The sequence below is a fragment of the Panthera tigris genome, chromosome C2 (assembly GCF_018350195.1).
Source record: "Panthera tigris isolate Pti1 chromosome C2, P.tigris_Pti1_mat1.1, whole genome shotgun sequence".
In the NCBI taxonomy this organism is placed as follows: Eukaryota; Metazoa; Chordata; class Mammalia; order Carnivora; family Felidae; genus Panthera; species Panthera tigris.
Window position 1 is genome coordinate 52,740,176 of NC_056668.1, and position 9,804 is coordinate 52,749,979.

A 9,804-nucleotide genomic window follows, 5' to 3' on the forward strand; every position below is an offset into this window, starting at 1 on the left:
GTGAAAGAGTCAGAATTTGAACCCAAGTCTAGTCTAACTGCAAAACCCCATGCTCTTTCTAGTTAACCAATGCAATACCCTCTCTGATGTAACAATGAAATTATTATAATGATAATGATAGAGGAAAAACACGAATAGCATTGGGTATTATCCTCATCATCTTCCTATTTCCTGCCTTCCTCCATCTTTCCTTTCTCTTCCTCTCTCCTTCCTGCCATTTTCCTGTTTGTCTCCTCTCTTCCCACCCCACCACTCCCTGCACTTTCTTACTCTCCTTCCCCCCTCCTTCTTCTCTCCCTAGTAACTCTTCTTTTCTTAGTTCCTCTCCATTTTTCTTTTCCTCTTTTCCAGTTTTTACTACCTAAGCTTCAGTCCTGCCAATGCCCTCAGAACCTTGCTGTGTGATAGTCTGGCTACTGGAAAAATGCAAATGACAATCGTAATAACTGAAGAGGTAAATAACCCCAAAGTTCTTCAAAGATGTGAAGGTTTTTCCACTAAATACCATGAATATTCTACCAGCTTAGAGCCCTTGAATATTACAGCTTGGAACTTACCTAGCCTGGTACCCTCATTGCATACCAGATGGAACTCCAGCCAAACACAGGGACTACCCAAAGTGACCAAGGTTACTGGTGAAGAATCTCGGAACTCTTTTTTTTTTTTTTTTTTTCTAGGAAGCTGCATAGAAAACTAAATAGGAATGTGAACATGCAACCTACTGGCTAGCACTGAGTGAGACCTGGAAAGGTGAAGTTCATTTCCTCATTGCACAAAGTTGTTGAGAGAAGATAAATGATATAATGCCTGTAAAAGTGCTCAGAGCTCTTACAGAAAGAAGCCTGATTTAAATGTGAGTCAGTACTTATTTCCTGAATATTAAAGAACAACCTTTCATAGCCTTAAGCCAAGCCTGGAGAAAGAATTGTTGGACTATTTACCATTTTATGCCATTGAACTCAGATAATAAGAAGACCTCTCTTTATATATGATAAATGAGCATTGAATGGATGCCAAGGAGATGTCTGTTTTACCATTGTTTCTGTTCAATAAAAAAGCTCTTCTAGGTAAATATATAAGGTAGTGCCCGGACCCCTACAGATACAGTAGATGGATTCTAGTAGTTCCCTTCCTCTCGTTGATTCCCCAGCTGACCCTAAAAGAAAGTTTATTGCTGAAATCTAATCTGACTCACAGCAAGGTTCATCCTTTTATTCCAATGTGTACTTTCATTGAAAGAGGTAGCTTACTGTAGAGGGAAAGTGCTGGACTAAGAGGCAAGCTGGATCCTGTACATGGTTGTCAAGTACATTTAACTAACTGCCCAAGTGATTCGTGCAAACTGTAGAACCATTTGCTTCCCTACTTTCTCATCTGTAAAATGCATCAATCTCCACAAGTAAATATTAACTGAGATAATGTACATGAAGTTGTGTGCTCAGAGTCTGGCACACTGTGAGGCTCCATAAATATTAGCTCTTAATTATTGTTTTTGTTTAGATAAAAGTTTGTCTTAAGGTGTTAGGATTTACACTGTCAATATTTCTGCCTTTTGAAAAGCAGCTTCAGAAAATTGTGTTTATCACTCAACAGATTACAGCTCTGTGAACTGGAATTGTGTTTCAGAAGAACAGATTGATGCCTCACACACAGATGTCTTTCCCCATTCCCAAACCAACAGGGTAGAATGTTTTACAGATTGGATGCTTGGCAGAGAGCAGAATTCTGAAATAAAACTCCTATTGTTTTTTTCTTTTCTTTTCTTTTTTCTTTTCTTTTCTTTTCCTTTCTCTTTTCTTTTCTTTTCTTTTCTTTTCTTTTCTTTTCTTTTCTTTTCTTTTCTCTTCTCTCCTCTCCTCTCCTCTCCTCTCCTCTCCTCTCTTCTCTTTTCTCTTCTCTTCTCTTCCCTTCCCTTCCCTTCCCTTCCCTTCCCTTCCCTTCCCTTCCCTTCTCTTCTCTTCCCTTCCCTTCTCCTCCTCCTCCCCCTCCTTTTCCTCCTCCTCCTCCCCTTCTTCTTCTTCTTCTCCTCATTTTTTTTTATTTAAAGGGAATTCCAACATTAGTTATTTATTTTATTCCATGGGAGGAAAAAAAAAAAGACGAGCACATCTGTTTGCAATAGTGAATTGAAAGGTCTAAAAATAAATATGCTTTAAAGAAAAGAAACAAAACTTTGTTGGCACTCTAAATCCAATCGACACAGGAAAATGTTTGTGTTAGAGATGTTTGGCTTCTTTTAAAAAAGAAAAAAAGAGCAAATAATGTAGAATTATACAGTTCTAGTTAAGTGGTTTACCACATAAAAATGTGTTATTTTTACTCATCTGGTAAATAGTTTGAACTGTGACATCATGTCTTAACATTTATATTTCAATTCTGAACCTACCAGGCATCTGTCCTTTGCTTTAAGAAGAGATTGATGAGATATAAAAATTATTTCTTTGGTCTCTTAATCGAAAATTAGAAAGCAAAAAACCAAAGTACAGGTAAGATATCTGTAGTTTGTGTTGGCTGTACTCTTAAGAAATTCCATTGCCGGCTGTGGTGAAAAGTGCTTTATTTTGATACATATTTTGGATTGTGTCTGCACCTTTTTTTTCACATCAAAAATAAAAATCATCCATTGTAAAATAGGCTTAGAAATACTGCTGTGACCATCTCACAGAGAAGGGAACAATCCTGCCAAATGACTTACATGGCAGTTGTCTCTTGGGAAGCCCAGATAAACTAAGATTAGGGAGGGACAGCGGCAGGGGAGTGATTAGGGTTGACAAGTAAAAGGGAGCTTAGAGGAACTGAAATAGAAAACAGATGGAGTAGATAAATATGGAAGGGCTGCTGGGGTATCTTGAAAGACAAACATTGGTTGCTCAGAAGCAAGTGAGCCAGAAAATGCTTGAAAATGAGTTACTGACAGGAATTTGTTCAGGCAAAGAGAAGAGCCCAGGAAAGAGAGAGCTGGGTTAAGAAGGATTTCAATAGGTGAGAGCACAGGCTTGCTAGCTACAATCCCTCCTAAAAACAAAAACAAAAACAAAAAAATGAAAAAAACACGACACTCATAGGAACAATAGCCAAGTGTCTGGCTTCCTTGGTGAAGAACCCAAGAAGTAAATAAACTGTTCTGTTTGGATCAAAGGTGTATACTTGAACGTAGTTTGAATGTGAGATTTTTATATCTTTAGTTAAGTAAATTGTATTCACACTGGAAACAGTGTTTTAGGAAAGTAATCTGCAGCATGAAATGCTGGCAAGATAATTATGAATACTGAGCCCTTGAGTAGTGGATCAAGCTAAATTGGACTTTATCGTTTCATTTTACCTATCTATAAATGGGTAAATGCATTACATATAACACACATCGCGTATATAAATATGCTTAAGTGGCTGGGAATAGAAAGCCCTTGTTTTGTAATAGGGTACATTAGGCTGTCTCTGAAGAAATCTTATAAATAACTCTTGGCATTGCCCAATATTCCAAACTTTCTACCTTCTCCCCCAATCAAAATTCACTGGTGTTACACTTATTCGAGCTTGCAATAGGATATACAAGATATTTTAAAATGCTATTTTCAATGGGTTAGTGCACTGAAGGCCATGGGGATGATCACTCATACTTTAATCGTCCTTTGGAAATACGAAAATCCTCTAGAATGGCAGCACAACTGAAATACATCTTCTGTTATTTTTTTAGCTTTTGATACTGTGATTTGGACATCAAAAATATCAGTTCAAATAATCAGAGAGCTATCCCTATTTACATCTCCACTTTCTCCCCTCTGTGCACTCTATCCCTCTCAAATCAGCTAGCTCACTCCATTGAAATGGCCCATTGAAGGTCACCTGGTTTTCCAATTTTCATTTCTCATCTTACTGGTCAACTTATCAACATTTGCCTCAATTTTGACATTTAAAAAAAATCTCTTTGATTCTGAAAATCACTCTCCGTGATTTTCTTCTACGCCTTTGGTTCCTTCTTCTATCTTTGGGTGGAGGTGAAGACTCTCTTATAACCTAAGTATTTGAATTCTTCAAAACTCTGTATTACCATCTTTTTCATCTGTCTCTACATTTCCTCCCTGGATGAACACCAGCCACTGCCATGACTTCATTTATGACTACAAATTTGCCTGTTCAACCCAAACCTCTTTCTGAGTCTCTAGCATGTATATCCAACTATCAACATCTATACTTTAATTAAATGGTCTAATGATATTCTTAGGATTCCTGTCTCAATAAATGATACCAACATTTATCTACCTGCTCATTCAGAAACCTGGGTAACAGCTTTGCCACCCCCTTCTTCTCCATATACTCTTTCACCAAGACCTATTAAGAATCTTCCAGTATAAATTTTCTGTCAATTTCTGTCAAAAATCTGTCAATTTTCTCTCTATATCTGCTGCTGCCTCCCTAACCCAAATGACCTACATCTCTCATCCTGGTTTCCTTTAAGAGTTTTTTAAATGGTATACCTTCACCTATTATTTGTTGTTTTTGTTATTTCCAACCTATTCTCCAAATAGTCATTTAAGAACTATTTTTTAAAAGACAAATCTAATCTTATCACTTGGCCTCTTAAAACTCTTCTCTATCTCCCCCTGGCTGTCAGATTACAGTTCTATTGGACTTAATATAAAACTAACAATCCTTATTAAAGTCCTAGGGCCCTGCATGATCTCTTCCTAGTTTACCTTGAAGGCCTCATATCCTGAAAATCTCTGACTTTCTCACTAGTGCTTCACCCTTGGGGACCAATATTTTGTTGCTTGACTCTCCACATTCTTGCCTTAGGACAGAGACCCACATTTAACCCTCTGCTTCCGTCCATTTGCCCATGACATGATGAATTCCTCCTCATTCTTTAGAGTTAATTTTTAAATATAACTTCCTCAGGGAATCTTCACTGTTTACTCACACCAATTTGAGGCTAACTTGCTTTATTCTTTCAGTATACCTAAGTAGTTTGCTTCATTGCTTATATAACAATTATATTGAAACAATTTATTGTGCAATAATGTGTTTACTTTCTGTGTCCCTACTGGAATCTGTACTAAGAGTTTGATCTCAGTCTTCCTTATTCACCACTATATCCCCAGTTCTATATTTTTCTATATCTCTGCTGTGAAAACTGTATTTTCACTATTATATCTGGCATCATGGCTTTTTGCAGAAGGTCACAATAGCTGGCTTTTGAATTAATAAGTGCATGTATAAATGAATGCGTGAATGAGTAAAATTATCTTCATGATGCCTGAAAAATGAGAGGCTAGGAGTTACAAAGCACAAAAGCCTTTACCTTATTCACGAGTCTGAATAAGAATGTGATAGAATCATATTGATTGCATTGTTTGTTTGATTACCTGTAAGGGAAAAAGAAAAGATTTTGAGAATCAACTAAATGAGAACTCTCCTATGTCACTGTCAAGAAACCCGCATAATCTTTAGAAAGCAGTTCGGAATTGGGTATTAAGAAATGTGCAAATAATCATCCTCACCTTTTCTCAGGAATCCTACTTACAAGCTTCCTTTTAACGATGCAATTCATAGGATTTTATTTCATAAAATTAAAATTTGGAAACAATCCAAATGTGCAAAAATAGGGAACTGGTTAAAAAGATTGTGAAAAAATAAATAAATAAAGATTATGGCACATTTATTCCATGACATAAAATGAAAAATGAATACTTAAAATACATACATATGTATATACACACAAGTACTGTGACTACAAGTTTTGAAAATATGCACATGAAAAAATGTCAAATATATTCACACAAAGGATTATGGCTGGTTGATTAAAATGATCAAGAGGTTAAAGGAGAATATTTCATTCTAGTTGCTAAACTCTGATATATTATTCCTACTACAGGGTTTCTTTTATAATCTGTTTACCTTTCAACCCAGTAGTTCACTATTATCTGTCTTCAGCTTTAATTTCTTCCAACTTCAGGGGCGCCTGGATGTCTGAGTCGGTTAAGTATCTGCCTCTTGGTTTCGGCTCAGGCCATGATCTCGTGGTTTTGAGACTGCAGGTTCTGTGCTGGCAGTGTGGAACCTGCTTGGGATTCTCTCTCCTCTCTCTCCCCTCTCCCACTTGCATTGTCTCTGTCTCTCTCAAAATAAACAAATTTCAAAAAAAATAATTTCTTTCAACTTCATAAGTCACGCGACAGAAAAAAAAGTTATGTTAATCTGTCTCTATTCTAACATGCATCATCTTCTACACTTCACTGATATCACCGGGCGTGCCGCCCTAGATCGTAGTAAACGTTCTAATGGAAACATGCAAAGAAAGACCAAAAAGGAATGTTTATGCCCTTGAATAATGAGAACAATACAAACTGATGTCGGACAGGAAACTGTTTTTTTAGGAGTCAGGATTTTGCTAAGATGGTATAAGATTTCCTAGGAAATTTTGAGTATCTTCATTTAATTTTTTCTTTTCTCTTAACGTCAACAGTTTTCAAGATAATTTCTGAAAAAGTTGAGAATCTGATGAGCCCATACGCAGCTAAATGGGTTAAGACTGATACATGAGGTAGAACTGCACAGAACTTTTTTGTTTTACTTTGAGTAGGATATTTTTTTCTTCTAAAATCAGAGATACTTGTGTTCTCTTTTAACAGAGAATTGAAGCCACTTCTGAGATTTTAATTCAAACACTAATAGTTACATAAGAACCAGGAAAAAACATTTAAAAATTCGGGGAAGAGGAATGTATTTCATTTGCCTCCTATACTTTGATGACTCAGGCAGAATTTTACCTGGGGGGAAAAAAAAAGTAAAGGTCATGTTTAACATTCAGATATAATAGGGCAATCCCCCTCTTTAAGGATACTTTTAAACAAACATTTGAACTAAGACTTCTTGCTTAAAATTTTCTTTTAAATTATAATGGCAATTTTTATATAAGTGAGAGATTGATAACCATTTTGATTGTTTTTTATGATTTTTTTTTTTTTTTTTTTTTTTTTTTTTTGTAATTGGCAAGATTTCCAGGAAATATCAAGCCTTTGTCCTTCTCATTTGTCAGTCTGCCCTGGGGTAGACTTTTTCTTCTTTAAATATTCATTGGCTTAAAATGTTAAGAAAATTACTCATAACTTCTTGGAAATTTTTTTTTTCTCCCCTCCCCTTCATTCTCATCTGATACAGCCAGGAATTCTTAGGAAGTGCCTGCTGAAGCCAGATTGACCCTGATGAGGCACATTTTCTCCTGAATGGGCAACCAGTCTTGCAAAGACATTCCCCATAATTTGTTTAAGGCAAGTTTATCCACTTTCAGACTAAGCTAGAATGCATAACGTATTATGCGTTTAGCGTATGTAAGAGGAGCAGCTGCCTGGTAGGAATGAGACGTCTAAGGAACACATCCATTTAGATTGATAGCAATATATTTTTAAAACTGCTGGTTCAGCAAACTCAGGAGAGTGCTAGGTGTGTGGTGCTATATAACACGGGTTCCATCCTAGGTCCAGGTCCCCAGAGCACAGAGAGCCCTACTGAGACTCCTAAGACAGCAGCGGGTGGGACGTGGGGGGTTCTAAAACTCAGAAAAAAAATTCTTTCCTCAAGCAGAGGCAAGTGAGTCTTCACACTGAAATAGTCTTTGATTATTCACAGCCGTGAAATTCCTGGATTTAGATGAGAAATTGGATTATAAACCGCCTCCGGGCAGGTAGAAGCAGCTTTAAGCAGGCCAGATGCTTCCATCCCAGAGGAATAACCACTAAGCAAATGAGAAAGGGAAGTTCATTGTCCAGGCTGGACTCTTCTGTGTCACAGGAACCTCAGTATATGTATTTCCATTAGCTAGTTGTCTGGGGATTAAGGGCAATACCAAGAGAATTTGCCCAAGCTAAGCCCAAGAACAAAAGCTTATTTGGCAATACTGAGTATTGGGAACACAAATTCATTAAAAAAAAAAAATCGTTTAAGAATATTTTCTGTGAGAAAATGTGTGAATTCCAATGATTTTATGATTTCTTCCACATACAGAAAATAAGTATTTAGCATGGCAAAAAAAAATCTGCCTTTAAACAGTGACCTATTTTATATATTTTCTAGAGACATTTTACGAGTTTTCAGAGTCTTTCTGGTGTAATGTCAGAACTCTAATAAAAACACAAATGCTCCAGATGTCCTATGATTTGCTTGAAATTTTTAAATGGGAAAAAAATATATAAAGAAGAAAAGAACAATGAAAGCCATTGGTATTTGTATAAAATATTAGTTTCATCTGTCCAAGGCTTCAAAAGATTTCAAAGACTGTTGTGTGTGCATGTATGTGAACATTTTGTAACAAAATTTAAGACTCTTCCTGAATTAAGTAGAAATAATAGTTAAGTCTCTTTAAAAGTTAAATTACATTTTTTTCTGTCAGGAAAACCGGTTATACGTTTTTTTTTTCCACTCAAAAACAAAATACCAAACCTGAGTTTTACCTTTTCCGTTGACCTTACACATCGATAAAGAGACAAAATGTTTTGGGCACATTTGTAATTTTCGAAGTCAAATATAATCTTCACAAAGCCCTCTAACCTGGGAAGAAAAGAATAATCAATTTAGTGTATGCTGTAGCAATTTAGTATAGTTTTTTTTTCCCCTGCTTATTATGTTTTATTTAGTTTCTTAATTTTTCCTTTAGAGTACGCATTTGCAGTAGGAAATAAATGAACTCTGAATTACTGTGGTAGTAAATGTTAACTACTCGTTGATTACACAATGAATTAAAAGGAACAGTTGAAAACATTTTTGAAGTTAATCCCTAGAATTCGGAATAATAAAATTTTCACCTCATCTTTCTCAATGCTAGCACATACTCTTTCTTAAATGCACAGATCTCTTTCCCATCCTTTTCTTCTCAAGATTTTCTTGAGACGATGAAACCCTGCAAAGGAACAGTGGCTTGTGAGTTTGGCAAGCTGAACTAGTGAGGTTAAAAATCACGTTTAACATAGTTCTAAGTAAAACAGAGTTGTCAGTTTTGATCTAATGTTCGTAGTCTGCCACCAATGACACAATGACATGCAATGCCATTTTGGTGTCATTTTCGGCAAACTTCTAAGATTTTCTAGGACTTCGTGACTTTATCACCTGCAAGTAGGGTGTTCGATTAGATTATTTGTTTCAAGCCTACTAAGGCATGGAAGCACAGTATATACAACTGATAAAATCAGGAGTTTTATGTGGGAGGATTCCATGGGTTAGGACATGGAATGCTAGTTACTTAATCTTTCACTTCTCCTCACATTTACTTTGACCTCTGAGGGATTTCTTTGGATCACAGTTTGAAAACTTCCGGGCTGGATAATCTCCAAGGCCCTTTCTATCCCTCATATTCTGTCATGATAGATGCTGTTCTAGAAGGATTTAAGGATTTCGAATTTAGAGCTCAGATGGTTCTTAGAATTTATTTAGTTCAATTACTTCATTTTGAAGATATTAAAGCTAAGCCAGTTTTACCAAGTCCCCAGCTATATCACTAAAGTGTGCATCTTCAAAACACATTGTAATGAGATGAACCATAATCAGTTCCCTAAAATTTCTGTAGTGAAAGGAAGAAAGGATAGACATTACTTGCACTCCTTACCTGCAGAAACTGTCCAAGTTTGTTTTAGCCCTGGGCTTATGGTTTAGGGTCCTGTTAAGGGCCAGAACATGGAAGGTAAATCTGAGAAATCCATGATAAGGCCTGCAGATAGATATCCCTACCTGAAAATCGATTTATTCTGTGTCTCTTCTGAAGTTTTCCATCTGCTTAGGGGTAAAGTGTTAAGCATCCAGACTGAACTGGGACCC

The 9,804-nt window shown here is 36.3% G+C and overlaps 1 long non-coding RNA gene across 1 annotated transcript; it reads right to left on the minus strand.

The window, feature by feature from the left end:
* Window positions 1–6,686: 6,686 nt before the first annotated feature.
* Window positions 6,687–9,790, minus strand: LOC122230735. The gene is made up of 4 exons (XR_006207799.1): window positions 9,596–9,790; window positions 8,799–8,893; window positions 8,448–8,544; window positions 6,687–6,767 (listed from the first exon to the last, which is right to left on the minus strand). It is a non-coding gene; the product is annotated as an uncharacterized LOC122230735 (long non-coding RNA).
* Between the last annotated feature and the right edge of the window lie 14 nt (window positions 9,791–9,804).